At 50.7% G+C, this 25,903-nt stretch overlaps 1 protein-coding gene and 5 non-coding genes across 7 annotated transcripts in view; 3 read left to right on the top strand and 3 right to left on the bottom strand.

Annotated features, from left to right (window-relative positions):
* LOC117870001 (zinc finger protein OZF-like) overlaps positions 1-25,903 on the top strand; it is an 876,360-nt gene that overhangs the window by 349,452 nt on the left and 501,005 nt on the right. The window lies entirely within an intron of this gene.
* On the bottom strand, positions 818-890 carry TRNAF-GAA. Its single transcript has one exon. It is a non-coding gene; the product is annotated as a tRNA-Phe (tRNA).
* TRNAK-UUU lies at positions 1,574-1,646 on the bottom strand. The gene has a single exon. It is a non-coding gene; the product is annotated as a tRNA-Lys (tRNA).
* Positions 6,695-6,776, top strand: TRNAS-AGA. Its single transcript has one exon. It is a non-coding gene; the product is annotated as a tRNA-Ser (tRNA).
* TRNAF-GAA lies at positions 9,858-9,930 on the top strand. The gene has a single exon. It is a non-coding gene; the product is annotated as a tRNA-Phe (tRNA).
* TRNAR-CCU lies at positions 18,765-18,837 on the bottom strand. The gene has a single exon. It is a non-coding gene; the product is annotated as a tRNA-Arg (tRNA).

Below are 25,903 nucleotides of genomic sequence, written 5' to 3'. Positions count from 1 at the left end.
CACCACAGTATTCACAATCATGCTCAGAGACACAACTGCATACAGTTCCCTCCCACTGCTCCCAACAGAAGGACCTCCTGTCCCACACAGCATGTGCCGAGGCCTGTGGAACTCACTGCCACTGGAGAGCTACCAATGAGAATGGACCGTTCCAAGAGACCAATAGACATAGTCGTGGCGACAGAAGGGCGTGGGCTCCCAGGGTCTGACTCGGGCTGATACTGGGCTAAAGGGGCCCATGGCTCNGGGGGGGGCACCTCTGTACTCGCACCGCGAATGTGAAGAACAAGAGTCCAACCCCATCGTTCTTCCCTGGCCTGGAGGACCAGAAAGACGGGTCCTTCCTCCAATCACCCTCTGCCCATTGAGCTACCCTAAAGTCATTAATGGGCATTTCCCGAACACCCACCATGTCCATGTCCATGTCCAGCTGCTCCAAGGCACTGAACATCAAGCACTTCCTCCTGGGCTCCTGAATCCGTGCCACGTTCCACGTGGCCACTTTTACAGATGCCCCTTCCCCAGTACTACCCTCGCTCAGCTGTGCAGAGGAGCTTTCATCTCCAGTCCCTGCACCCTCTGGCACCATCTCCGCGGGCCACCCTGCCTCACTCTCTTCCCACCAGATTGGGTCGACCAATAAGTCATATCGGAAAGACAGCTCCCGTCTCTCATTGTTAAAGGTCAGGTGGGCCAACTAGGGGCAGAAGCCCACCTTCTGTTATGTGGCTTGGGAGCATGGACTCATGTCAGCTAAAGGCACTGCTACTGCTCCCAGAAAACAAGCCACCCCTTTACAAAGAGGGAGGAAAGGACCTGCCAAAGCCCCAGATTGAACCAGGGACCTTTAGATCTTCAGTCTAACGCTCTCCCAACTGAGCTACTTTGGGAGCTGCATAGCGCTTTTTTGATGTTCTGCTTCTCCGTCCGGGATGTTTTGGCAGCCATGGCACACAAAAAAGACATCATTGTGAGTGGCCCATGAAGACAAGACTCGCTTTTCCCTGCCTTGCTCAGCTTGACTTGCTTCCTGGGAAGAGGTGGCCTCTCGCAGACCTCTCACGCTCCTTCAGGTCCCGGCCAGCAGCCCCGACACCTGCACCCTTCTCCATCTGGGGGGGCCTGAGCTGCTCACTGCTCCCTCAAAGGAAAGCCAAGCGCTGGGTGAACACCTAACGCTGACGGGGCAATTCTTTCTAGCTCTCCGCAGAGTCCACATCACTCTGCTTGAGGAGGGAGCCCTCAGTACGAAGCAAAAGCTCCAAACATTCCTCACACCCTGTCTCAGACAGACCAGCCAGATCAGCAGAGCCACGGGAAGGCAGAAACAGAGGCAAGGAGACAGAGCTTCCACCTCCACCACGGGAGAATGCAGCCATCTGGGAGGAACTTGCTATGTGCCCAGAGGCCTTTATTCCTCCCGCCTGCGAGGACAGAAGGGGCGTTAGGAAGTTGCCCCTTCAATCCCACACACAAAAGGTCTGTTTTAGGAAAGACAAAATCCTGAAGAGAAAAGTAACATCCAGGAGGACTCCAAAGAGAGAGATTTTGAAGATCTTTGGGAAGAGTTTGTCACCTGACCAGGGACTTGAACCCTGGACGCTCAGATTAAAAGTCTGATGCTTTGCCAACTGAGCTAGCCAGGGTGACAACAGCAAAAAACAACTTTGTGCAGAGGAGAAACTAGTGAAGAAAAAGAGCGTAGGAAACAAAAGAGGAAACCTGCTAGTCTCTCTCTCTCTCTTCCCAGCCCCAGTCCTGGCCTGCGCCTCCCTCTAACGCCCTGCGGCATTTTGCCAGCACCATGCCCCAGTCAACTCCACTCTCCCCAAACTCTAGCGGGCCCAGCTTCGCAACCTGGCTGCTCTTACAGCCTCCTCTCCAGCCCTGACTAATAGAGGGGAGGATTGAGTCTCCCTCCCTCAGGCCCACCCTTCAGCATTCCTGGGTAAAGACCAACATGGCCAACATGACTTTGGGCCAGTAGGTCAACCAAGTGGGCTGCCTCCTAGGCCTGGCTGCAGCCCAGCTGCAGGACACAGAGTAAACCCAGCTCCCATCCCTCCCTATAGGGCTCCAGGCAAGGCCAGCCTGCTGGATCCGACATCCCTCTGGCACGCAAGTCACAACAGCTAGCAGGCAAAAGACTGGCTCCCACATCATTTGAAAGAGCAAGACAAAGCCTTGAAACTCCACCTCTGCTTAGGTATGAAGCAACGGGTCCCAAAGTCCCATTGAGATCTGAGCTCAGCTTGCAGTATTCAGCGATCTGACAGCTGACCTTTACGCCACGGGACCCGATGGTGTCACATTCTCTAGACACCTGTGACCCTCAGCTGGCAGGTTTGTACTCTGCACTCACAGCTTCTCTCTCTCTCTGCTCCCCTCTCTATGCTGCTTTCTCACTCCCAGTGCCTGCCCCCACAGCCCTTCCCGCCAACCAGGGACTGCGCTTTCTGGGCCTGCTGCTACAGATGTGGGCTTCAATCCTGCTTTCTAAGGACCAAGCAGGAGAAAGGAACCTTTCCCGGAAATGGCCACGGCTTCTGGGAATCCGTGTGTGACTCTGGACACCACCAGAAAATGTGTGTCTCCTGGCACACAAGGCCACTTAAAAGCTAAGTATCTAGACAGGGGCTTGAACGCTGAACCCTCAGATTAAAGCCTGATGCTTTACCAACTGAACTAGCCAGAATTGCTAACAGGGTTTACCCCTTTCCCCACAAGAATGATCAGGCAGGCAAAAGAGAGGCAAAAAAACTCCCAGCAACCCCTCCTCTTTTTCTGCAAGGCCACTGCCTATCAGCAGGATTTCTCCTCCTCCACCTCAGGACCACTAAATCTCCACACCTAGACAGCCCAATCCCCCATGCCTGAGCCACCCTGCCAAAGTCCTGCTCCTGGCTCTATAGAATTAAGTCTCACATCTCACTGGGAACTCGACTTCCTGTGCCCAGAGAGTCTCGACCCCCTCAGTAGATGACCCAAGAAACACAGTGTCCGTCTTTTCTAAAGAAGTGCTTAGACCCCCTCATCATGTGGCCTAAAGGATAAAGCATCTCCCTGCAGATTAGATGATTCAGAATTTGAGTCCCCTCGTGGTTGTGCTTACTTTGGTTGAAAGTCCTGCTTTATTTAGGGCTGGAACCTCTTCTTGGCCACTCAGGCCAATGCTCTGGCTTCAGCTAGAACCCCAGGAAGGAGTTGGGGGTTCGGCATCACAAAGGCTGGGGCATGAGCCTCAGGTGCTTCCAGTCTAGCCTTTGCCATTCCTGATTTGCCAAAGAAAATGGGCGGCTGCCCGGGCTAGCGTGTGGAGCAGTTTCCCTCTTCCAAATGTGCGCCTGTCCCTGTGCTTGAGGGGACTTGCTAAATGGCGCCTTGGGAGCCTGAGTGTTTCTCTGCTTCTTGCCAGCTGGGGAAAAGCCTCTTGCAGTAAAATCTCCTGCCCCACTGCCAAAGTGAGCACCTTGAGTGGGACAGTAAGAGGCCCCACCAGTGGGGTTGGCCCTGCTTTCCTACCAGCTTTTGATGTTGGCCACAGAGCATTAGCAGCCACCCCGCATGCTGGCCTGCAGGTGGCCTTCAGTGGGTGTTTGGCATGGCAGGGAGAAGGCTGACCGGGTGTCTTGTTGCCTGTCTGCTGGCCACACATAGGCATGGTCCTCCCCTCCTCTTGCTCCTCCCTCAATTGCTCTGTGGCTTTTAAGCCTTCCCTTGGAGCTGTCAGTACCAGCTGCCTCTGCTCTAGGTGCCCACTCTACACAGTACTGGTCTATAAGTACTGGGCGCTAACCCATTGCACCACCGGAGTCCACACTTAGAGACTTGTCTCCTTGTTTCATGCATGGATTAGGGAGGTGGGGGTTTGCATTAGCTAAAACAAATCCATATTAAAGGCTACAGGATGGCAGCACCAGAGGTATGGAGACTCCCTCCGTGTGATAGAGCTGGGTCTCTCCTTCCGCTTCTGAGGGGAAGGTTGGTGCTTTGAGCCCACCCAGTGCTGGAAGGTCTCATGGGTGAGATTAACAAGACTCTTGAGAAGAGAAGAGAAGAGAAGAGAAGAGAAGAGAAGAGAAGAGAAGAGAAGAGAAGTCTTTTCTATTCCTGCCGAGCTCCATTGGTCTCCTGTGGCCCTTTCAGCTCTCTGCTCCCCTGCTGGGGAGAATCAGAGACAAGCCCCCATCTGGGTGAGTCACTGAGAGGCTGTATCCAGTGCAGTGTGTGTGGGAGAGGGGTAGGGGTAGGGTTGGATTGGGCTCAAGGGGAATAGGTTGTGTGTGATAGTGTGTGGGGGAGGGGAAGGGTGTGTTTCTTAGGATATAAATGATGGAAAACACAGGGGTAGTGACAGTGAAGCCCCGTGTCTGAGTGTTATGACCCTGTGTGGTGCTGCCGGTCACCTTCCTCTCCTATGGTCTCATCTTTCATTAAACCCAGCATTTTTTCACCTGTCATCAACCCAGAGGTGTCCCACATGCCTCAAATACAGAGTGTCCCTCTTAGAGATGCTGAGGACTGGAACTGATTTCAGCTGCTGGACAGCTCTTCTCGGTTTTTATACATTTGCATAGGAAATACTGCCCAAAACTCCGCCCCCCACCTGCCTAAGGCTCTGGGAGGGAGTTTGATTGGGGGAGGGGGTCTGGGGTGCAGGCTCTGGGATGGAGTTTGGGTGCTTGGTGCAGGTTCTGGGCTGAACCACGGGGTAGGAGGAGGAGGGGGAAGGGTGCAGGCTCTGGGAGGGAGTTTGGGGGCAGGAGGGGGTATGTGAGGAGGGGGTGCAGGCTCTGGGAGGGAGTTTGGGGGCCGGAGGGGATATGTGGGGAGGGGGTGCAGGCTCTGGGAGGGAGTTTGGGGGCCGGAGGGGGTATGTGGGGAGGGGTAGGGGTGCAGGCTCTGGGAAGTGCTTGGGGTTGTGGCGCTTACCTGGGGCTCCATGGCGGGGTGAGCCAGGGAGCCTTTGCACGCTGCTGCCCCCAGACACCGCCCCTGCAGCATCTCACTGGCCACAGGGGTGCTTGGGGCAGGGGCAGCGCGCAGAGGCACAGCCCCGCCCCACCCTGCCCTGCCCCAGGGCTGCAGGAAGGGGCCAGCTGTCACTGGAGTGAGCAGGCAGACGCCGTTCAGCTCTGCTGCGCTGCTGGGGCCCCTGGGATGAGTGCCTGGGGGAGGCAGATGGGGCCAAGGGAGAGACCCGACCCCAAAACTAATGGAGCCCCACGGGCCACATTGGGGAAGCTCGCGGGCCACAGATGTCCCGTGGGCTGGGAGATTGAGACCTCTGATATAATTGCTTCAGCCTTGTAGTTTCCCAAGTGCAAAAATAAACATCTCTTCAAATACAAGGGAGTGGAGATCAGTCAATGTTCAGAGTCATCCCACATAAAAGATGTGGTTCATGCTGGCCCCATCCTGTGCCCATCGCCTTTCCCTCCTCTCCCTTAAAAGTTTTGGTATTTTGCATAGAAACTTTCTTTCCTCAGGAGAGACCTGGGAACCAGGGCTGCCAGCCAGACAAACACCTTTAAGAGGAGGTGTCCCTCTCCCTGTCACAAAATGATCTCCCTCCTTCAGTTCAGTGACAATCTAAATTGTTCCTTACCCTGGCAGAGCCAGAGGATTGAAAGCAGCAACATCAAACCCTTGTGTAGCTCACAGGAATGAACACAAACACTCCCTGGTATCTGAGGAGATGTTTAGTTTTACCCTTGGTCAACTACAAGGCCAAAGGGAAGGGTGGTGGTGCCAGATATAAAGAGTGAAACACAACACATCATAGTTATGCCCATAGTGATTGCAAAATCTTTTTATATACTTCTTCTTATCATCAGTGTATTATTTTCTCTGTAGTCTAGACCTTGACTAGACCTTGGCAAAGAAATTTTGATCTTGAGAAAATTATCGACTACCCCTGGTGAAGGCAATGGACTTGACACCCACTGGGGTGTCCCTACACAGGTACAAGTACTAACAACATGGCTGCCTTTTAGCCATAGTTTTTAATCAGGGCAGTAAATTGATACAAATCCCTGTTAAATCATTTCTCAGCCCAAGTCCTTCACCCACATTCCTTAGGGCATTGGGCCACCATGTGGATGTTTCATTTCCCGCCTCAATTTCACACAGAGACACAACTTCTTTTGCACAGATCCATGAACAGCAAAACCTCCCTGTGTCTCTGGTCTGAGCCAGGGCGTTCGATTCCAGTGAACCTTCTCTCCTGCAATGGCGATAGTCAGACAGAGGGGACGTGGTACCTGCATCCCTGCCAGGGAGATATTGGCTCGGCTCTTTCTTTCTGTTGCTGTTGTTAGTCCATGAAACATCAAGGGTGGAATTCAATGCTGAATTCTCGCACCAGCCCCCTGAAATATTTCAGTGCCCCAGACAAATCCTGCCCACTGCTATTGGGATGATGGGCTGGAGATTTGACTAGGAAAGGAACTGTCTGAATTGTCAGAGTGGGGAATGAAGAACAATCTACAGCAATGTCGTTAACACAAACACACTCTCATCCTGCTCCAGCCGGAAGGGAAATGGGCAGGAATTTTTGCTTTTCAGGCAAGGACACATTTACACTGATGCGCCACCGTGAGTGTGCTGGGGAAGCTGGTCTGAGCAAACAATTTGAAGTGACACATCAGTGAGAACTGAATCATAGTGTAGAAAAGGACCCAACCTACATTAAGTATTTGTGGCCGAGTGGTTAAGGCGATGGACTAGAAATCCATTGGGCTTGTTCTGCAGAGGTTCAAATCCTATTAACTACGGAGGCACTTGACTGTTATTATTGCTGTAGCCTTAGTGCCTGAGCATCCCCAGTGTGAACTAGAGCCAGATCTAGTTTCACTCTTAGACTGTTTACACTTAAAATGCTGCTGTGGCACTGCTATAGCACTTCGGAGGAGACAGTGAGGGGAGGGGTTTTCCCATCCCTGTAATAGCTGCATTGACAGAACAATTCTTCCTTTTATTTAGCACTATGTAACTAGGGCTTAGGTCAGCTTAACTATACTGGTTTGGGGGTGTGGATTTTTCACACCCTGAGAGACGTCGCTCTGCCAGTTAAGTGCCCAGCGTACACCAGCCAAGAGCTTGGTGAGGTGAGGTGAGGTGGGGGGCTGAGGGGAAAGCATGGGGGCTGAGGCCATAGTTTGGGTGCCTGTGGCCCCCACAGTTTTAGGGGGGATCCGCAGCTCCTGCCCACAAGGATGAGAAAGATTAGCAGGCTATTGTTTTAACTACTCGGCCACTTTTTTGTGTGGTGGGCTTGTTGTTACTTAACTGTTTCTAAGGTCTCTGCTGTTTGTAACCTTCTCCCTAGTTCATTGGCTGACTGGGGATGGTGGGGGGATGGTTTGGATTTGAAAAAACCTTTCTCTGTGGTATGACAAAGGAGTAAGTGACAGGTAGAAACCCCCACATCATTCTTGGTGCAGGGAGCCGGGTTTGCTGTTCAGATTCTGTATTTCACCAATGTCCAGGTCTGGGAATGTCCAACCAGAGCAATTCTAATGGGAAGATGGACGCAGGGCACTTAACCTGCACAGACGTCCTGTGGAGGTGGGGTGGGAATTAACAGCATTTTGGGGAACTTTTGGGAAAAGAGACTTTACTGACAAGGTTTGTCTCTGTTCCTATTTCACCTTGTGCTGTTATGTTGGAATCGGTATTTGTTTTTTTATGACATTAATTAAACTCTAAACAATATTTATTCACTCATAAACCTTAGTGTCACCTGAATTTTCCCTCAGCTAACCAGAATGAACTGAATTTTACCTGTTTCTGGAAAGCAAAGAGGTTAAATGTGGGGAATTCAATCCCTGTATTTGCAGGTGGCTGTTTTACACTCACATCTCCGGGCACAGAGTGAAATACTCAGGCAATGTCTACACTACAGGATTATGTCACCCGAACTCACACAGTTATTACATCGCTTGTGTGCGTGCAGACTTAGCTCCTTGTGTCAGCACTGCGCGTCCTCAGCCAGCTGTGGCTGCCAAGAGATCCAGGGAGTCAAGGGTTGTCCTGGGCTCTGTGGGGCCGAGCTGGGAGAAGGGGCAGACTAGGTAGGTTAGGTCTGGTTTACAGGGGCTTGGTCAGTGGAAGGCTATAGGTCACATACAGGAGGTGACAGTGGGCTCTGAGCTGGGGCAACAGCAACAAAGAAGCAACATGTGTGTGTGTGTGGGGGGGGGTCGTCACGTGATAAAAATGAAACTGCAAAACCTCTCCCTGTGTTGCAGCAAAAGCATCTCATTTATCTCCTAAACGCCTCTCTGTGAAAATCCCCCCACCCCGCCCGCCCCTGGTACTCAGAGATCCCCTCTCTCCCATGGAGATGTTTAACTTTTCCTACACACATTTTTCCCAGAAAAATGATCAAGGACATTTAAATTGAAGAAAAAAAAAAAAAAACCAAACCAAAGCAAAGCAAAACCAAAGAAACCCCCACCAATCTCCCCACCACACACAGTTTGGGTCTGAATTTTTCTACTGAAATTTGGAGGCAATAAAACTCAGCCCTCCATTGTGCCGAAAACAAACCTAGACCTCCCATGTGGTACCTAAGATGTCTGCTAGTGAACCACCAATGTGCTAGCCCATGTTGTGAGACTTTTCCAACTCCTTGATGCTGCTGCTATTCCAGGGGAGCAATTATTGAGTTGAGGAAACATTTTTCTTTGCCTGGTTCTGTGTGTCACTGGTTTCTCCAGCAAAGGTCAGTCCCTGGCTCTGTGGTCCAGACACCCCCGATTCAAATCAAGCGTCAACTTAAGCGTTCTTTCCCATTCCCGCTCTGTGGGAGGGGAGACTTTTCAAAGCGCTCTCTGTGCGACTGCACATGGCTAAGCAAAGAGAACAAACCCAAATCCCCCCTGTGCTTTGGGAGCCAGGTTTGCTGTGTGAATTCTGGATTTCAGATGACTTCACACCTGGGCATTGTGATTATTTACTAGTTTATTTAACATAGGGGGTGTGCTAGTTTACTGGCTGAGTGGTTAAGGTGTTGGACTTGAAGCTCAATAGAGTTTTCCTGCACAAATTTGAATCCTGCTCACAGTGAGGCCTGTGTTTTAGCCAGTCTCTAACCCCGGCAATACCTCTCTACAAACCCCTAGCAAAGGCTAGATTTTAGGAGCTTGAAGCTCAGACCCACAAAACCTCCTTTGGCATTTAGAAAACAATAAAAGAAACCCCAGTACAGAAACCTTTCCTATGATTGAGGTGCAGTGGACACAGCGTGCAGGTGCGAAGCCCGGGACCTTCTATTCTCCGGCTGATTTAGAGCCTTCGAGGAGGACCACTGGGAGTCCCGACGACTGCTGGACTTTGTCGCAGGCAGGGAGACCCTCTGGGAAGAGCGACCCTCCACAGGTAAAATGGATTCAGTTCGCTGTGATGGGGATAGTGATGACAGGCCTCTCCTTCCTCAACCTCGCTGCAGGATAGATGATGTTCTTTTCTCTAGCTCTGGAGTGTTAGAAAGACCCAACCGTGCACGCGCTGCCGCTGGAATGGACAGCCCCACGCAGGCATTGAGCAGGCTCTTATAAGGTCTTTTTGGCAGGAAAAACTGGTTCTGTCCGGTTTGAGCCAGAGGACTCCAATGTCTAAATTGTAAACAAGTTTGCTTACAAGGATGGAGTCCAAAGGTCATAGTTCATATACTCCATATTAAATTCTATTAAAGCTAGTGATTCACTTATCATTACTTTAGAAATACATTATTAAAACAACTAATTGAATATATTAAACAACACCAACATTTCTTACTTCTTTATACCTAACAGCTGACAAAAATATCCTGGACAGAGAAGCAGCAGCAGGCCAAAGGATGCAATGCAGCTGCTGAAGTAGCTCAGTTGGGAGAGCGTTAGACTGAAGATCTAAAGGTCTCTGGTTCAATCCCGGACTTCAGCAGCCTTTTCATCCCTCTTTGTGCGGGGGTGGCTTGTTTTCTGGGAGCGCAGCAGCACCTTTACCTGACACAAGTCCCTGAACTTGAGCTCCCCAGTAGGACAACAGAGCGTGGGCTTCTGCCCCTAGTTGGCCCACCTGACCTTTAACAATGACAGGAGCTGTCTCTTCCACAGGACTTATTGGTGTCGGGGACTTTTTAACCCAGACGGCAAGGTTCGTTGTCTGACCGCAGAGTGAGAGACAGGCAACACCAGCAAGGTCCAATACAAGCTCTTTATTGAAGAGTGCACACAACAATAGAGAGCGGCCCATCTCCAGAGAGAACCAGCCCCGATTACAATAACTAGTGAGATTATATAGACAGTTCCGTCGCGTCATAGTTAAAGCAACCCAACCCCCCTTTATTAGTTAGAAAGCTTCTAATATTCATGCATATCTATCTTCTTTGACACTACAAACAATTCGTGATGCCTCAGCAACTTCTTATGAGCTTTGTTGTCATGCACCAGAAAGTAGGAGAAAGGAGGGAGTTGAGTACAGATGAAGAACAGAAACAGGGAGTGGAGACTGCAAGTCTCCATATGTCCAAACAAATCGTTCCTAGTACATTTGGTACAAGAATGCGGTCCCCCCTTTATCCCATTCTTTGAAGCCCAAGCAAGCATGTCCTCATGTTTCACAGAGAGACAGGAATGGCCCAGCAACTACAGTTAGCCTAACTTTGGCTAAGCTGGCCAAACAACCTGTTCTATACTCCATTTTCCTTGGACCTAACATTGGTCAAGCCAATATGGCAGGAAGAGAGTGAGGCAGGGCAGCCCTCGGAGATGGTGTCAGAGGGGGAGGAACTGGGGATGAAAGCTCCTCTGCACAGCTGAGTGAGGGCAGTACTGGGGAAGGGGCATCTGTAAAAGCGTCCATGTGCAGTGTGGCAGGGATTCGGGGGCCCAGGAAGAGGCACTTGATGTTCAGTGCCTTGGAGCAGCTGGACTTGGACATGGTGGGTGGTCGGGAAATGCCCATTAATGGCTTTAGGGTAGCTCGATGGGCAGAGGGTGATTGGAGGAAGGACCCGTCTTTCTGGTCCTCCAGGCCAGGGAAGAACAATGGGGTTGGAGTCTTGTTCTTCACATTCACAGTGCGAGTACAGAGGTGGTGGAGCTCTGACTAGGGAGCTAATTACTAGTGGACTTTGTGCTCCGTGTGATACCAGTCAGCTCTGTGTTCTTGGGGAACCAGGGCGCAGTATCCAGCCTGTCTGACTCATGAAAGATACCATCCCCCCCCAGACTCTGCTTAAACCAAAACCTATGAGAAAAGACTTGCAGAGAGCAATGAAGGGCACTGGGAGACACAACTCGACCCATCCTGACAAGAATGACAAGATTAAGACATCTCCATTAGCATACAAAATGGAGAGCAGAGACAACTTCCCTAGCCTCATCTGCATGAGAGATGGGACAGGGAGGCATCTCAGTTTGCATACAGATTGGAGAACAGAAAACCGCACTGAACTCTGGGACCAGAAAAGCAGGGAAGCACTGCATCATGGGAATCTCTGCTCCAGATGCTAATGAACCTACGCCTGCCCACACCCAGCTCAGCAGTTATCAGACCAATTCTAGTAAGGAATCCTTGATTGATATCCAAACTACTGAAGCAGCCTATTTGGATTGTGAGCTTCCTGGAAGAAAACACCACCCATAGCTAGGAGTGATCAGCTCCTATTGTCTAGCCTAAAGAAACCCCTTGAGTCATCAGTTTACCCATAAACAAATCTAGTGTTCTCCCTTGGACCATTGCATTTTCTCTACAAAAATCCCTACTCACCCTCCAGTCAGTTTTCTGATGCTTAGATCCAAACTCTGCATCAGTTCCACTGGGACTCCATCTTCTCCCGACTGATCGTGCTGGGGGTTCTGCCTGTCTCCTGCCCTCAGGATCCTGAGCTACCACCATCACCTGGGAACCCCAACCAGTTCAAGCTTCAGGGAGCGGTGAGATCCCCGCCCCCTCTGTTTTCCTTTCTACCTTAGGTATTAACCATTAATAATGTATGTTATGTTGGTTTAGCTCCTTGTGTAGTTATCACTATTATTCAATAAATAACTTTTATGGTTAAAATCTGGTTGCTTCTCTCTCTCATTGAACTTTACTCTTTTGTGTTTTTAGCTTCCCCCAGTCACTCTGCAGCAACGCTTCTTGTACCTAAGCTAAAGATCCCTGCAGCACCCAAAATACTGTGGGGTTTGCTCATCAAGTAGGTTACTGCCAGTACAATTGTGATGTGAGAGTGGGGATAGGGACGTGCTGAATCTGGGTAACAGCTTGAAAGTATCAGAGGGGTAGCCGTGTTAGTCTGAATCTGTAAAAAGCAACAGAGGGTCCTGTGGCACCTTTGAGACTAACAGAAGTACTGGGAGCATAAGCTTTCGTGGGTAAGAACCTCACTTCTTCAGATGCAAGTCTTGAAAGTGCTGCTTGACCCAGTCCATGGAGCCCAGGGGCATATAAGGGGGGGCAGCTTGAAAGTGCTGCTTCATACAGCCCAGTGAGTCCAAAGACATATAAGGAGTCAGCTTGACAGTGCTGATCGACCTGGTCCACTCAGACTTGCTCTGTTAATGTATGTGTGGGTGTGGGTGTGTTCATCCAGTTCTGGGGTTAGAGAAACCCAGCCCTAGAGAACCTAGGTCCTGCAGGAGAGCTCCATTAGGAGGGGACTTGCAGACGGGAGAAGTAGAGCTCCATATAAAAACACAAGTGACACAAGCAGTACATTGATAGAATTACAGAACCCCCCCACCCCCCTCCCCAAAGAGTAACCCGAATAAATGAGCATATACCAAAGTAACTGGCAAATCTGGTAACACGTGGCACTGGTTACTGCTATATAAGGTGTGAAAGGAAAGTTCAATGGAAGGACCTGTCTCCCTTCCTTTGGACCTCATGATGTTTGCTGTTGGGGGGGATTTTAATTGTGTCAGCCGGCCTGAGGAACACTGGTCCCGTTTTCCCCACCGGCAGAGGAAACATTTTTACAATGAGCACTACCTGACACAGGTCTGTAGCGAGGTCGGCTTACAGGACGTGTTTCTCAGTAGTGGAACCAGTGGAGGGCGAGCGGTAGCCTCCTATTCCTCTGACCCAAGCTCACACCAGCCTCAGATGGGGTACATCTTTCTGTGGGGACAGGCCAGGAGTCACATTGGCCGGATTTACGTGAAGGAGAGCACGTCGACAGCCCAGTGCAGGGTGATGCCAATGGACTGATCGGATCACGCAGCTCTCACCGTGTACTCAATGTGGGCAATTCCCTGACCCACAGCAGAGGATATTGGAAGATGAACCTCCAGAGCTTGCAAGATAAAGGGGAGGGTGGCGAGGCCTGGTGCTGTTGGCAGAACGGGAAAGCATCAGAGGGTTCTATGGCAACCAGGCAGATTGGTGGGAGTCGGTGAGGGAGGAGTTAGCGGCTTTTTTCCAGTGGTCGGGCAAACACCACAACATTAAAGAAACCAACAGTGCCAAGTCCTGCAGCGTTGCCTGTGGGATTTCGACAAGAGCATCCAGGCAGGGGAGCCAGTCAGCATGTGACTGTATGACCGGTCAAGTGACAGCTGGCCGAGTTCTGGGAGATGAGACTGCAGCTGGACGATATGAACAGGACCACCAAGTGAAGAGAGGGGCGGCCTCCCCTGACATTTTTGATGCCTGCAGGGAATGAAGACAAAGCAGGGGGATGCAGGGACTCAGGGCAGGACCCACAGATCCGGTAGAGCAGGACTATAGTCGCTGAAGGAGGAGAGTGTCCTGCGAGAGGAAGCCACTGGTGGGAAGCAGTAAGTGCAGAGTGCAAGTCAACCAGCTGAGAGTCACAGTGGTCCAGAAAAAGAAAGAGCAGCAGGTCTCATGACACTCAAGATGCTGAATCCTGCAATCTGAGTTCAAATCTTAGTGGGACCTCCTAGAAATATGTTGGTTTGCTGCAAAACCTTGGAGCTCAATGTGCTTGGCTATCCTGTCTCTGGGTGAACCAGGATGATTTTTTCCCCTCCTGCTGGGTGACTGATGCCCACTGGAGATAGGTCTTCGGTCCAACTGGTTCAACAGGATGGCCGCTATAGGTTGGGGTCCTAGAACTTAACAGTCTGGCTAGAGATTCTTGCGGGTTGACCTGATGATTGTGTTTCTCACTACTTCACCTGATGTCCACAACTTTGGCCCCTGTACCTGCACCCGCCACGCTTTTCCTCTTGCCCATGTGGCATTTAAAGGAAGGAGTGCCAGGGCCAGGCTTAATAGTCAGGGCTAGGCAGGAGGGAGGCATCCCAGGCTGGAGCCCAGCACACCTTTCCTCCTCTGGGCATCTAGAGCAGAGGCGGCTGGTGCTGACAGCTCCAAGGGAAGGCTTATAAGCCACACAGCAATTGAGCACAGGGCAAGAGGAGGGGAGGACATGCCTATGCGTGGCCAGCAGACAGCTACAAAGACACCCAGCTAACCTGCTCCCTGCCATGCCAAATACCCACTGCAATCCACCTGGAGGCCAGCATGCGGGGCGGCTGCTGGTCCTCTGTGGCCAACATCAGAAGACAGTAGGAAAGCAGGGCCAGCCCCCCTAGTGGGGCCTCTTACCCTTCTCACTCATGATGCTCACTTTTGCAGTGGGGCAGGAGATTTTACCCCAAGAGGCTTTTCCCCAGCTGACGAGAAGTGGAGAAACAAGCAGGCTCCCAAGGCGCTATTTAGCAAGCCCCCTCAAGCACAGGGACAGGTGCACACTTGGAAGAGGGAAACTGCTCCACGCACTAGTCCGGGCAACCGCCCATTTTCTTTGGCAAGTTAGGAATGGCAAAGGCTAGACTGGAAGTACCTGGAGCTCATACCCCAGCCTTTGTGATGCCCAACCCCCAGCTCCTTCCCGGGGCTCTAGCTGAAGCCAGAGCATTGGCCTGAGCAGCCAAGAAGAAGTTACAGCCCTGAGGGGATCAGGAGTTTCAGCACAAATGTAAAACTGCACAAGAACAACCACGAAGGGACTTGAACCCTTAATCTCCTGATCCGAAGTCAGACGCCTTATCCCAGCACTTCTTTGGAAAAGGCGGACACTGTGTTTCTCAGGTCATCTACTGAGGGGGCCGAGACTCTCTGGGCACAAGAAGTAGAGTTCCCAGTGAGATGTGAGACTTAATTCTATGGAGCCCCATGCCCCAATCCCACGCCCCAATCTGCTGCCCCAGCCCTGAGCCCTCCCACACCTGGAGCCCCTTCCTGCACCCCAAACCACTCATCTCTAGCCCCAGCGCAGAGCCTGCACCCCCAGGCCAGACGCCTGACACCTTCCTGCACCCCAATCCCCTGCCCCAGCCCAGAGCACCCGCCTACATCCTGAACTCCTCATTCCTGGCCCCACCCTGCAGCCCTCACCCCCGCACTCCAACCCTCTGCCTCAGCCCTGAGCCCCTCCCACACCGCAAACCCCTCATCCCCAGCTCCGTTGGGTCATGGGCATCAACAATTTTCTTCAGCTGGGTCTCCAGAAAAAAAGTTTGAAAACCACTGGCCTAAGGAATGTGGGTGAAGTCCTGAGGCTGAGACCTGAATGAGAAATAATTTACTTTATGGTGTTAAATGTGTTTCATGTCCACCAAGTAGGAGATAAATATGTTTCTGTCAGTAACATAATTTTTGGTTCCCAACTCTAAGCTGAAACCTGTCCCACGCATCTTGGTCTTTTTTCTTCTTCAAACACTTTGTCACCAACTGTGTGCGTTCTAAAGCCTTGTTGCTGCGAACCATGCCCAAGGAGGGAGCGGCAGCATCTCTCAGTGCCACTGAATGTGTTTCCCTCTGCTCAGTGTGCAGTGTGACTATTGCCAGCCTCAGGAGAGGGGTTCTCTGAGAAGGCCAGTGCCTGTCCCTCAGCAGCAATGTGTCCACTCTGCAGCACAGTCACTGGCTAGGGAGGCACCTTCAGCCTGGTAATGCCTTGCAGAGGGGTTGATGTAATTCCACTTCCCTTTCCCTACCAGGGTAGGATTCCTCTCCACCTTTTCTAATGATCAACGATATTCAAACTACACCCCTCATTCCGCCCAGAGCATCACGTTCTCTCTGCTCCTGCCGGCCAGATGGTCCATTCCATTTGTGACATCACCAGAATCTCCATGGTGATGTCAGACTAACTCAATAAGATTCCACTCCAGGACCAAGGAGACAGAGAAGCTTCCTCCAGCCCCAAGTGTTGGTCACAAGAGCAGAAGGGAAGAGAGGACACATCAGAGATCACATCACAGCCACAGGACTTGGGGCCAGTTCCAGGTACACATTGTTACAAAGTCCCCATGTGCTTTACATCTCTAGAGCCTGATGTATTTGGGAGGTGTGTTAATGAGCCGCTGTCATTGTGTGTCTAAGTCCCACTTTCGGGTGCCCTCCTCTCCTAGCACAGGGCCGCTGGGTGGCACAGAGGTGGCACGAATAGCCCATCCAGAGCAACTTGAATTCAGAGCAAGGTAAGTACTTAACCCGCCGTTCAGCAAGGTACTTCAATACAGGCTTAACTTTAAGCAAGTTCTTAAACCCTGTTGGCTGCAACAGGACTCAGGCACCTGTAAGTGCTTTGCTGAATGCAGGTGGATGACTCCATGCTTCACTCCCTTGCTGAATTAGGGTCTGTAGTGGGGCAGTGACCCCACTCCGGTTAAGAAAGGGTAAAAGCAGCCCTAGGTCAGGGCTGGGGCCGGGGAAAAAGGCTGGGCTGATTGGGAAGACAGCCACAGCTGGGGCCACGCCCCAATCAGAGTCCAGCTGGCCCTGATAAGAGGGCAGTGAGCCAGGGGCTATTCAGTCTCTCTCTGCCTGGCTGGTTAGGAGCTCATAGGCTCCCTAGAGTGGAGCAGGACTGGGGGAAGGCCAGAGGAGCTGGCGAGCTCCAGCCTGGAAACCCTCCACATTGCTGGCCTTGTTAAAGGCCCAGAAGGGTACTGGGGTTGCGGAGGGCAGCACAGGGGTAGGCCAAGGCAGCAGGTCCAAACCCCCCTTGCTTGTGATGAGTGGCCTTTACAGACTGCCGTCTGCCACAGTGAGCGGGGGCTAGATGGTGACTGATAGTAGCCACTGAGGTGAGGTGGGGATAGGGGTTTGGGGGTTCCCCTGAGTGGAGAAACCCAGATTTGGGGGCTGCTGCCATGGGCAGAACCCCTGGGTAAAGGGCACTGGGGTCCGGGAGGGACACGGGGGCCAGTGGCAAGCAGGACATCGGCCTGCAGAGGGCGCTCTGGAGCTGGTGAAGAGCTAATTCCCAGGACACCAGCAGGAGGTGCTGCAGGGGTGAGTCCTGCCCCGTGACAGGGTCTTACTGAACAACTTGGAGTCAAGGCTGATTCCCACCTCTGGCACTTTGAGTGCAGAAGTTGGGGGCCTGCAAGGATTCTAAAGATTAATACTGGCCACTCCAGGCTGGTATTAAACTCCCAAGGTTACAACTTCTCTCTGACCTCGGATGGGTTGATGCTGCCACCACCCAAGTGCAGAATCCCTTTGAGAGCCAAGGAAGGTGCACTTGGGAATTCCTTCCTGGGGGGTACCCTCAAGCCCTTTCACACACACCCCTCCAAGGAGGAGCTGAGAAAGGGGGAAAAAAAAAAAAAAGGAAATTAGCTGTTGCCACCAGCTAATTAAACAACATGTGCACAAACCTCTTAGGACACAAAAATCCAATCCTGTTCTTAAAAAAGGTAAATTTTATTAAAAATAAAAAGAAAAAACTTACATCTGGAACTTAGGCTTTTGCTATATTTTACACAGGCAATTCCAAAAATCAAGTACCCAAAATAGCTTTCTTGGGGGTTCAACTTAAAGGTTACAAGCAAACAAAAGTATCTGGGGTTAGCCCAGAGGAGATCCACAAGCCAAAATAAAAAATAAACCTGATTGTGTTGAACTAAACATTCCCTATCCAAATAATTTTTTCTATGCATGGAAGAAGAATTTTCATACCTGGTTCAAGCCTTACACAGCATTGCTGCTCCGTCCCTGCAGCTCAGAGAACAACAGACAAAGGGAAAGTTTCTTTCCCAATTTTAAAAAGTTCTGCCTTCCCATTGGCTCTTTTGGTCAGGTGCCCACTTCCTTTCCCTTTACCTGTGGGCTTGTTAACCCTTTATAGGTAAAGTAAGTAGAGAACAGACCAAGAGGGATTTTACAGCTAACTGGCTGGCTGGGTGTCCATGAAAGGGAGCTAATCCCCCGCCCCCATCCTTCATGGATCACAGAGTGAAAGGCGACAGTTTTGGGGGATTGTTCCCAAGATCCAGGACTTTGTGTTCAAACATCTCCCAGCTTCCTTGGTGAAAATAAGACCAAGGTTTCCTTGCAATATACAGGATGAAAGTAGTTTTTCATCCCAGGTGGGGCTTGAACCCCCAACTCCTAGTTTAGAAAGCCAATGCATTATCCATTAAGCCACTGAAGTGCAATTAAAATTGAAACAGAAATTCCCTCTCATAATTGCACATTCTTCACTAGCTTGGAAGCCAAATACCCTCTTTATGCACCATACAGAAATGTCTGCATCCCCTGGCAGAAAGGCAACTGCAGACAGGGCAGACACAGTGACCCCCTTACTGGCCTCGGTGAACCCCCAACACTTGTTAGTAAGGGCATTGAGGAGTCTCTGTCCCTTAATAATTCCTGGGCGCTCCCAGTCAAAGGCTAGTATGAACTGTTTGCTCCTGATGGGTTTAGAATACATTTGTTAAGTGGAAGATGCTGTTCCTGGGGGATTGTTTCCAAGATCCAGTATTTTATACAAGAAGAGAGGAGGTTTTCACCCCAGATGGGACTTGAACCCACAATCTCTGACTTAGGAAGCCAATGCCTTATCCATTAGGCCACTGGGGCCCTGATAGTTGACAGAATGCAAATTCCCTCTCATAATTGCACATTCCTCACATTTGCTTGGAAGCCAAATACCCCCCTTTAATTGCCTTACAGCAATGTCTGCATCCCCTGGCAGCGAGGCAACTGGGCAGGTCGCTGACAGAGCTGAGCACCACCTTTCTGCCAGCCGTCTTTAGAGAAGAACCCCATCCTAGAGTCCCCCCTCCCTCCGTCAGCACCTCCACGTCTGTGGCTCTGAGTGGCAGTAGGACGATTAGGGGGCGAATCCAGGGCTGGAAGGGGGTACGGTCAGCCTGTAAGGAGTAACCAGGTGGGGCAGACCCAGGGGGAGGCTGTGGGCTGCTGGTCGGTTGTTGGGATCAGAGCTCTAGCTCAAAGCTGCACAGCGACCTGACACCCAGGGTTATACCTCGTCAGGGAAGGGCGGCCATGCTGCCCAAGCCTGAGTCACGTCTGTAGGCTGGCCCGCCCCGGCTGACGGAGCGCAGAGCCACGCGAGTCAATGGCAGGTCGAGTCGAGAGCCTCGGCTCTTTCCCCTGATAGCCACACAGAGCTGCCTAGCGTCCTGAGAGCCTCCCTGGTGTTCTCCCACAGCAGCCGCCTGCCGGTGTGGGTGGGAAAAGGGGACGAGGAAGCACAGGAGGCCCTCATCATGCCCAGGCCTGCCTCTTGCCTTCAGCCCAGGCAGCCAGAGGTGCTGGGGAGCTCCCTGGCAGGTCGCCGCCTCAGCCATCTCTTGCCTCATGGCCTAGGCTCTTGGCGCTCTGCTGGTCGTCTCCTCGCTTGAAGGCCCAGAGCAAAAAGAAACAAGCATGTACCTGGAAGAGGATTGCTTTAATCCATTGATTTCTGGGTTATGGACCCAGCACACTGCCACTGCGCTACTCTGCTGGTTCTTCATGCACTGCACCCAGCACCCAGCCTCCAGCATCCACACTAGCGCCTTGTGAGCTCTCGTGCTGACAGGCAGAAGCGCAGGCTGCTAGGCAGCAGCCTTGGTAACAGCAGGTTTCTCTCTATATGTGTCTCTGTGGTGCAATGGGTCAGTGTGTTTAGCTATTAACCAAAAGGATGGTGGTTCAAACCACACCCCCTCCCCCGGGACGGTGATAAGCTTGTGTTGCTTTCTTGCTCTTCAAGACTTTCTGGGAGCCTCAAAACTGTCCCTCTTGGCCTCAGGAGGTACAGCTGGTGGCACAAAGTGTGTGCTGGATGTGACTCAGAAACGCATCTCCCAGCAGCGGTGCTGGAGGCTCAGGCTTAATCCTCAAGGCCAAACGCAAAACCTTCAGCCAGGCACGTTTCGCTCCCTTCCTGCCTCCGCCCAAGGGAGAAACAGATGAGACACGCTGGCTGGAAGACGCTTCCCTGTAGGCTGCTATGATGTTATTAATATGAACTGGGACCGTATAGATCATTGTTGCCACCACAATATATAGTTATACAGTTGCAGCAAAGATTGTACAAAGGTTATTGTGTGAGGTCTCTATGACAAGGTTATGATTTGCTGATTATAATTATAGTAGCTGTATGTGTGTACCATTTTTGTATTTGAAGTTATGAATATTGGCTATGTACTTGTATCTCAAATGTATTTGATTCCAAGTAGCCTCAGTGATGCATTTGGTCAGCTTCTTGAGAAAGGACTATTCTCAGTAAGTGCCCAATCAAGAAACACTTAACTGACAATGGACTTTGGGAGACGCCAATCTAAGCTTTCCTGGGAACGTTCAAACATACATGTAAACAATGACGCTGGCCTGCAAACTGAGTCATGCATGGACATGTGACTTGCCCATGTGACTCCAGACTCCATCTTGCTGCTGTGATTTTCCTAGGTCAGTCCAAGGACCAATCCTATTCAACTTATTCATAAATGATCTGGAGAAAGGGGTAAACCGTGAGGTGACGAAGTTCGCAGATGATACTAAACTGCTCAAGATAGTTAGGACCAAAGCAGACTGTGAAGAACTTCAAAAAGATCTCACAAAACTAAGTGATTGGGCAACAAAATGGCAAATGAAATTTAATGTGGAGAAATGTAAAGTAATGCACATTGGAAAAACGTAACCCCAACTATACATACAATATGATGGGGGCTAATTTAGCTACAACTAATCAGGAAAGAGATCTTGGAGTCATCGTGGATAGTTCAATGAAGACGTCCACAGAGTGTGCAGCGGGAGTCAAAAAAGCAAACAGGATGGTAAGAATTATTAAAAAAGGGATAGAGAATAAGACGGAGAATATCTTATTGCCCTTATATAAACCCATGGGATGCCCACATCTTGAATACTGCATACAGATGTGGTCTCCTCATCTCAAAAAAGATATACTGGCACTAGAAAAGGTTCAGAGAAGGGCAACTGATTAGGGGTTTGGAACAGGTCCCATATGAGGAGAGATTAAAGAGGCTAGGACTTTTCAGCTTGGAAAAGAGGAGACTAAGAGGGGATATGATAGAGGTATATAAAAGCATGGTGTGGAGAAAGTGAATAAGGAAAAGTTATTTACTTGTTCCCATAATATAAGAACTAGGGGCCACCAAATGAAATTTATGGGCAGCAGGTTTAAAACAAATAAAAGGAAGTACTTCTTCACACAGCGCACAGTCAACCTGTATAACTCCTTGCCTGAGGAGGTTTTGAAGGCTAGGACTATAAAAGGGTTTAAAAGAGAACTAGATAAACTCATGGAGGTTAAGTCCATTAATGGCTATTAGCCAGGATGGGTAAGGAACGGTGTCCCTAGCCTCTGTTTGTCAGAGGGTGGAGATGGATGGCAAGAGAGAGATCACTTGATCATTACCTGTTAGGTCCACTCCCTCTGGGGCACCTGGCATTGGCCACTGTTGGAAGACAGGATACTGGGCTAGATGGACCTTTGGTCTGATCCAGTCTGGCCGTTCTTATGTTCTTACAGTCTTATTATGAGTGAGACATGGAAAAAATCTAAGGGAATATTAAATTAGAAATAAATAACAAGAGAGAAAGGAGGGCAAATTTTTGCGACATTCTCCTCAAGGAGAGATCTGTGTTTAGCTCAGAAATGTCTCTCTCTCACCAACTGAAGTGGGTCCAATAAAATATATTACCTCACCCACCTTATCTTTCTAAATGCAAAGCAGTGCACATTGGAGAGAAAAACTAGAGATACTTTTAAACTTTATTGGGTGGTAAATTAACTATCAAGGGAAGAAATAGGTCTAAAAAGAAACATTTGATAATGAGAGAAACCACTCAGATCTGAAGAGATTTTATATTAAGTGAGAGGAGTTGGACAGTTTGACAGGATTGTATATGGAAGTTCAATAAACAGACAGGAATAACCCCCCCCCACACACACACACACCATTCACATGGGCAGCAGGGAGCCCTTTGGGGAGGTGCTTTAAGAGGGTACGTGAGGGGAGTGTGGAGCAGGAAAACTCCCTGGCAGTGGGGAGGAGGCAGAAGCCGGGGCGGGCAGGTGACTGGCAGTTGGGGGGAGCAGTAGCCAGGACTGTGTAACCTTGGGCTGAACAGTCTCCACTGGGGACCTTTTCCTCCTGTCCCCTTCCTTGCCTTGTTGCTGGCAGAGAATGGCCACCCCAGCCCACCCCAGAGGCAGCTGTGTCTCAGGGCTCTGCAAGCTGCACCCATTAAGCCCCTTCTCATTTGGGGAATGATTCAGGACAATTTCCCAAAGAAAGGAAGAAAATTTGCTGCAGGTCAAACGGGTGGGAAAATATCCCAAATCTGAGACTGTTAAATTAACATTGGAGAATTAAAGAGAAAATGGGGGAAAATCTGAAAAGGAGACTAGAGAAAGTGTCAATAATCGCTCCATCAGCACCAACCCTCCATGGAGCCATTGCTGCTTTTACACCTGAGAGGAGACTTCCTGTCTCTGACTCCTGCCCACGGGGCCATCATAGGACGTGGTGACCCAGGGAAGCTGACTTGTGTCTGATGCAAGGTAAGCGAAGCTGAACCAGCCTCCCAGGGTACGGGGTCGGAAGCTGGTAGGGAGGGAGGGCCTCGGTTCCCCTACATCAGTGGTTCTCAATCAGGGGTACACGTACACCTGGGGGTACGCAGAGATCTTCCAGGGGGTCCATCAACGCATCTAGATAATTGCCCCCTTTTACCACAGGCTACAGAAAAAGCACAAGCAATGTCTGTACGAACTGACTCGTATGAACTGACACGAGAGTGACTCGTACACAGGGCTCCGTGCCCCAGGCACTGACAGGGGAGTGTGGGGCTCACACCCCAGGGTGTATTGGATAATTCTCTGGTACAAGGAAACGGTCCCCTGCCAGGCGCAGTCGCAGGGTGAGGGGACACGCGTCTGTTTCCAGATCAGACACTCAGGGTCTGCAAGTGACCCGCTGCCCAGGGCTGCCCAGAGGATTCAGGGGGCCTGGGGCAAAGCAATTTCGGGGGCCCCTTTTATAAAAAAAAGTTGCAATACTATAGTAACATGTATTTGGAAATGTAAAAAAAATAACTAGTGAAATACATTCAAAAATTAATTTGTAATAATTCCTAAATACAGGAAATACATTATTTACAAACATTAAATGCTTTAATAGTATATATACATTTGTAATTACATAATGGGCTGTTGCTGGGTGATGGTTGCTGCCAATGGGCTGTCGTTGCCTGGGGGTGGTGCTGCTGTTGCCCAGGGCTGGTGGGGAGCTGGGCTCTGGGTTGGGGATGCCCAGCTCACAGGGGCTGGGCTCAGGGCTGTGGGGAGATGGGATCAGGGGGGTGTCTGGCTCAGAGGGGCTGGGCTCGAAGCTGGGGTCAGGGCTGTGGGGGATGGGGTCAGGGGGCTGCCTGGCCCCAGCCCCTTACCATGCCGCTTACCCCCCTCTCCCAGAGCCTCAGCTTGCTGCATCCAGGATCAGCCCCAGACAGCGCTGCAGCGGCGTGGTGTCTCCAGCTGGGCCTGAGTTCCCGCAGTTCAGCTGCAGTTCGCAGCCCCGCTCCCTTACCAGCTGAGGCGCCAAGGGAAGACGGAGACCGAGGGAGCCTGCGACATAGTCATGGGGGCCCCTGTGGGGCCTGGGGCAAATTGCCCCACTTCCCCCACCCGGGCGGCCCTGCCGCTGCCCGACACCAGCCTCTGGACTCTCCCCTTGGGCAGGAGACCCCCCCAACCCCTCCCCACTCTACCCCCCCACAGCTTGGGGGAGAACCCAGGAGTCCGGGCTCCCAACCCTGCCTTTCCATATGGCTCCATCCAACAGCCCCCCGGAGTGGGGCACCGGGGCCGGCCAGTGGCCCGGGGCGGGGAGAGACGAGGCTGAGGGAGAAGCGGGCAGAGGAAGGGGCGCTGGGGGGCACCGCGCTGCAGCGGGGGGGGACGACAGGCGGAGACCCCAGGACACGAGAGTTCGCGTCAGGAGGCGGAGCGGGGGGAGGGGCGGGGCCGGGGGGTTCTCTAGGGATTTCAAGTTGCAGAGGAGGTCTCAGGTTGACCCAGGGACCCACCCTTACCTGGGCTCAAGAGGACGGAAGCGCCTCGGGGCAGGTTGGGAGCCGATTGATCTGTCTACAGCAACATGCAGATCCCTTTCTTGGGTTGTGTAGCCGATAATCTGTTCTGCTGACGCCCCTAGGTGCAATGCATGTTCAGTGGGGGTTTCTCCCCTCGTCCTTATTTGTATTTCCTCTCCCTACTACTGTTGGGGTGTCCGTCTCCTATAGGTTAGTGTAGTATAATGATCTCATCTTGGGGTCATGTGTCAGTTCGTTGCCATGGCACTCCTGTGGTCAGACATCTGTGGATGTTCTAGCCGAAGGCCGGTGTTATCTCATGTTCCTCTGGTCGGCTGGTATCTTTACGGATGAAATTCCCCCTTAGACACTCTATTTCCAGTTCCCCAAACCTTAGGGGTTACCCTTAGGCCAGTTATCTGTGCCAGAGTTCATAGACCTCGAGCCTTATACTAACTGCTGATGCCAGTGTCCTACAGGAGACAGGCCTGTGGGTTCCTTGCATTACTGCTGCATAAAAGAAATGCTAAAGCTAGCTATATGGGCTACAGGTGATAGTTAATTTACCACCCAGTAGAGTTTATAAGTAGCCCTAGTTTTTCTCTCCAGTTTGCAGTCCTTTGCATTTAGAAAGATAAGTTCGGTGAGGTCATATTTTTTATTAGACCTACTTCAGTTGGTGAGAGAGAGACGTTTCTGAGCTACACACAGATCTCCTCTTCAGGAGAATATCCTAAAAATTTGCCCTTTTCTCTCTAGTTATCTATTTCTAATTTAATATTCCCTGAGATTTTTTTCCATGTCTCACCAATAATAAAATATTAACATAAAATATCCCCACTTTGAACTTTTCTCAAATTTTTAAATATATTTAAAAAAGTTTTGCAGATGTTTCCCGTTTTCTCTCAATTTGTCAAATAACACTATGAAATTCACTCTCATTTTACCTCTTTACCTGCTATTGACTATCGATACAAAATTCTTCACATTTTTTCACTTTCCGCTTAACTTTGTTGAAATTAATCCAGAATTCTCCAGATTTCCACCCTTTTCTCTTTGATGACTTAACATAGACATCAGCTGTCAGATTTTGTCTTTTTCCATGTAATTTTTAAATGTCTGTTCAAAAGCATCTTGTGTTTGGAGACGTTCCCATGTTTAGTTGCAGCAAGTCCTCCTGTTTTGGAGGGAATTTGTTGCCTTAGTCATTCTCCATCCTGGTGGCTGCAAGGAGTTAAATGGTGAACTTTCTCCTCTTATTTGAGACTCATTTCTTTCCTGCTTTATCTTCATTAAAATGTTTTCTGATGAAAGTGACTGGCCCCATATTTAATACACACCAAAGCCAGAGGCCTCCCCCTGTTTGGGGGAACGGTGCTCACGGGACAGTTGGCTGGACCCTTTTCTTTTCCTCAGGGGGCACAGGACGAGGGCTCAGTCTGTGCCTGGCTCCTTGCTGTCCAGGCTGTCTCCAGAGTGGCTGAGAATCTCCATGCTACTGTATTAGCCCCTCACTTTCCCCTCACCATGTTCACCAGCAGTATCCCAAACCCCCATGACGAATGGTCTCCATGAG

The sequence above is a fragment of the Trachemys scripta genome, chromosome 25 (genome assembly GCF_013100865.1).
Source record: "Trachemys scripta elegans isolate TJP31775 chromosome 25, CAS_Tse_1.0, whole genome shotgun sequence".
NCBI classification, from domain to species: domain Eukaryota; kingdom Metazoa; phylum Chordata; order Testudines; family Emydidae; genus Trachemys; species Trachemys scripta.
Note: the sequence above shows the minus strand (reverse complement) of the source record. Positions and strands in the feature narration are given on the sequence as shown.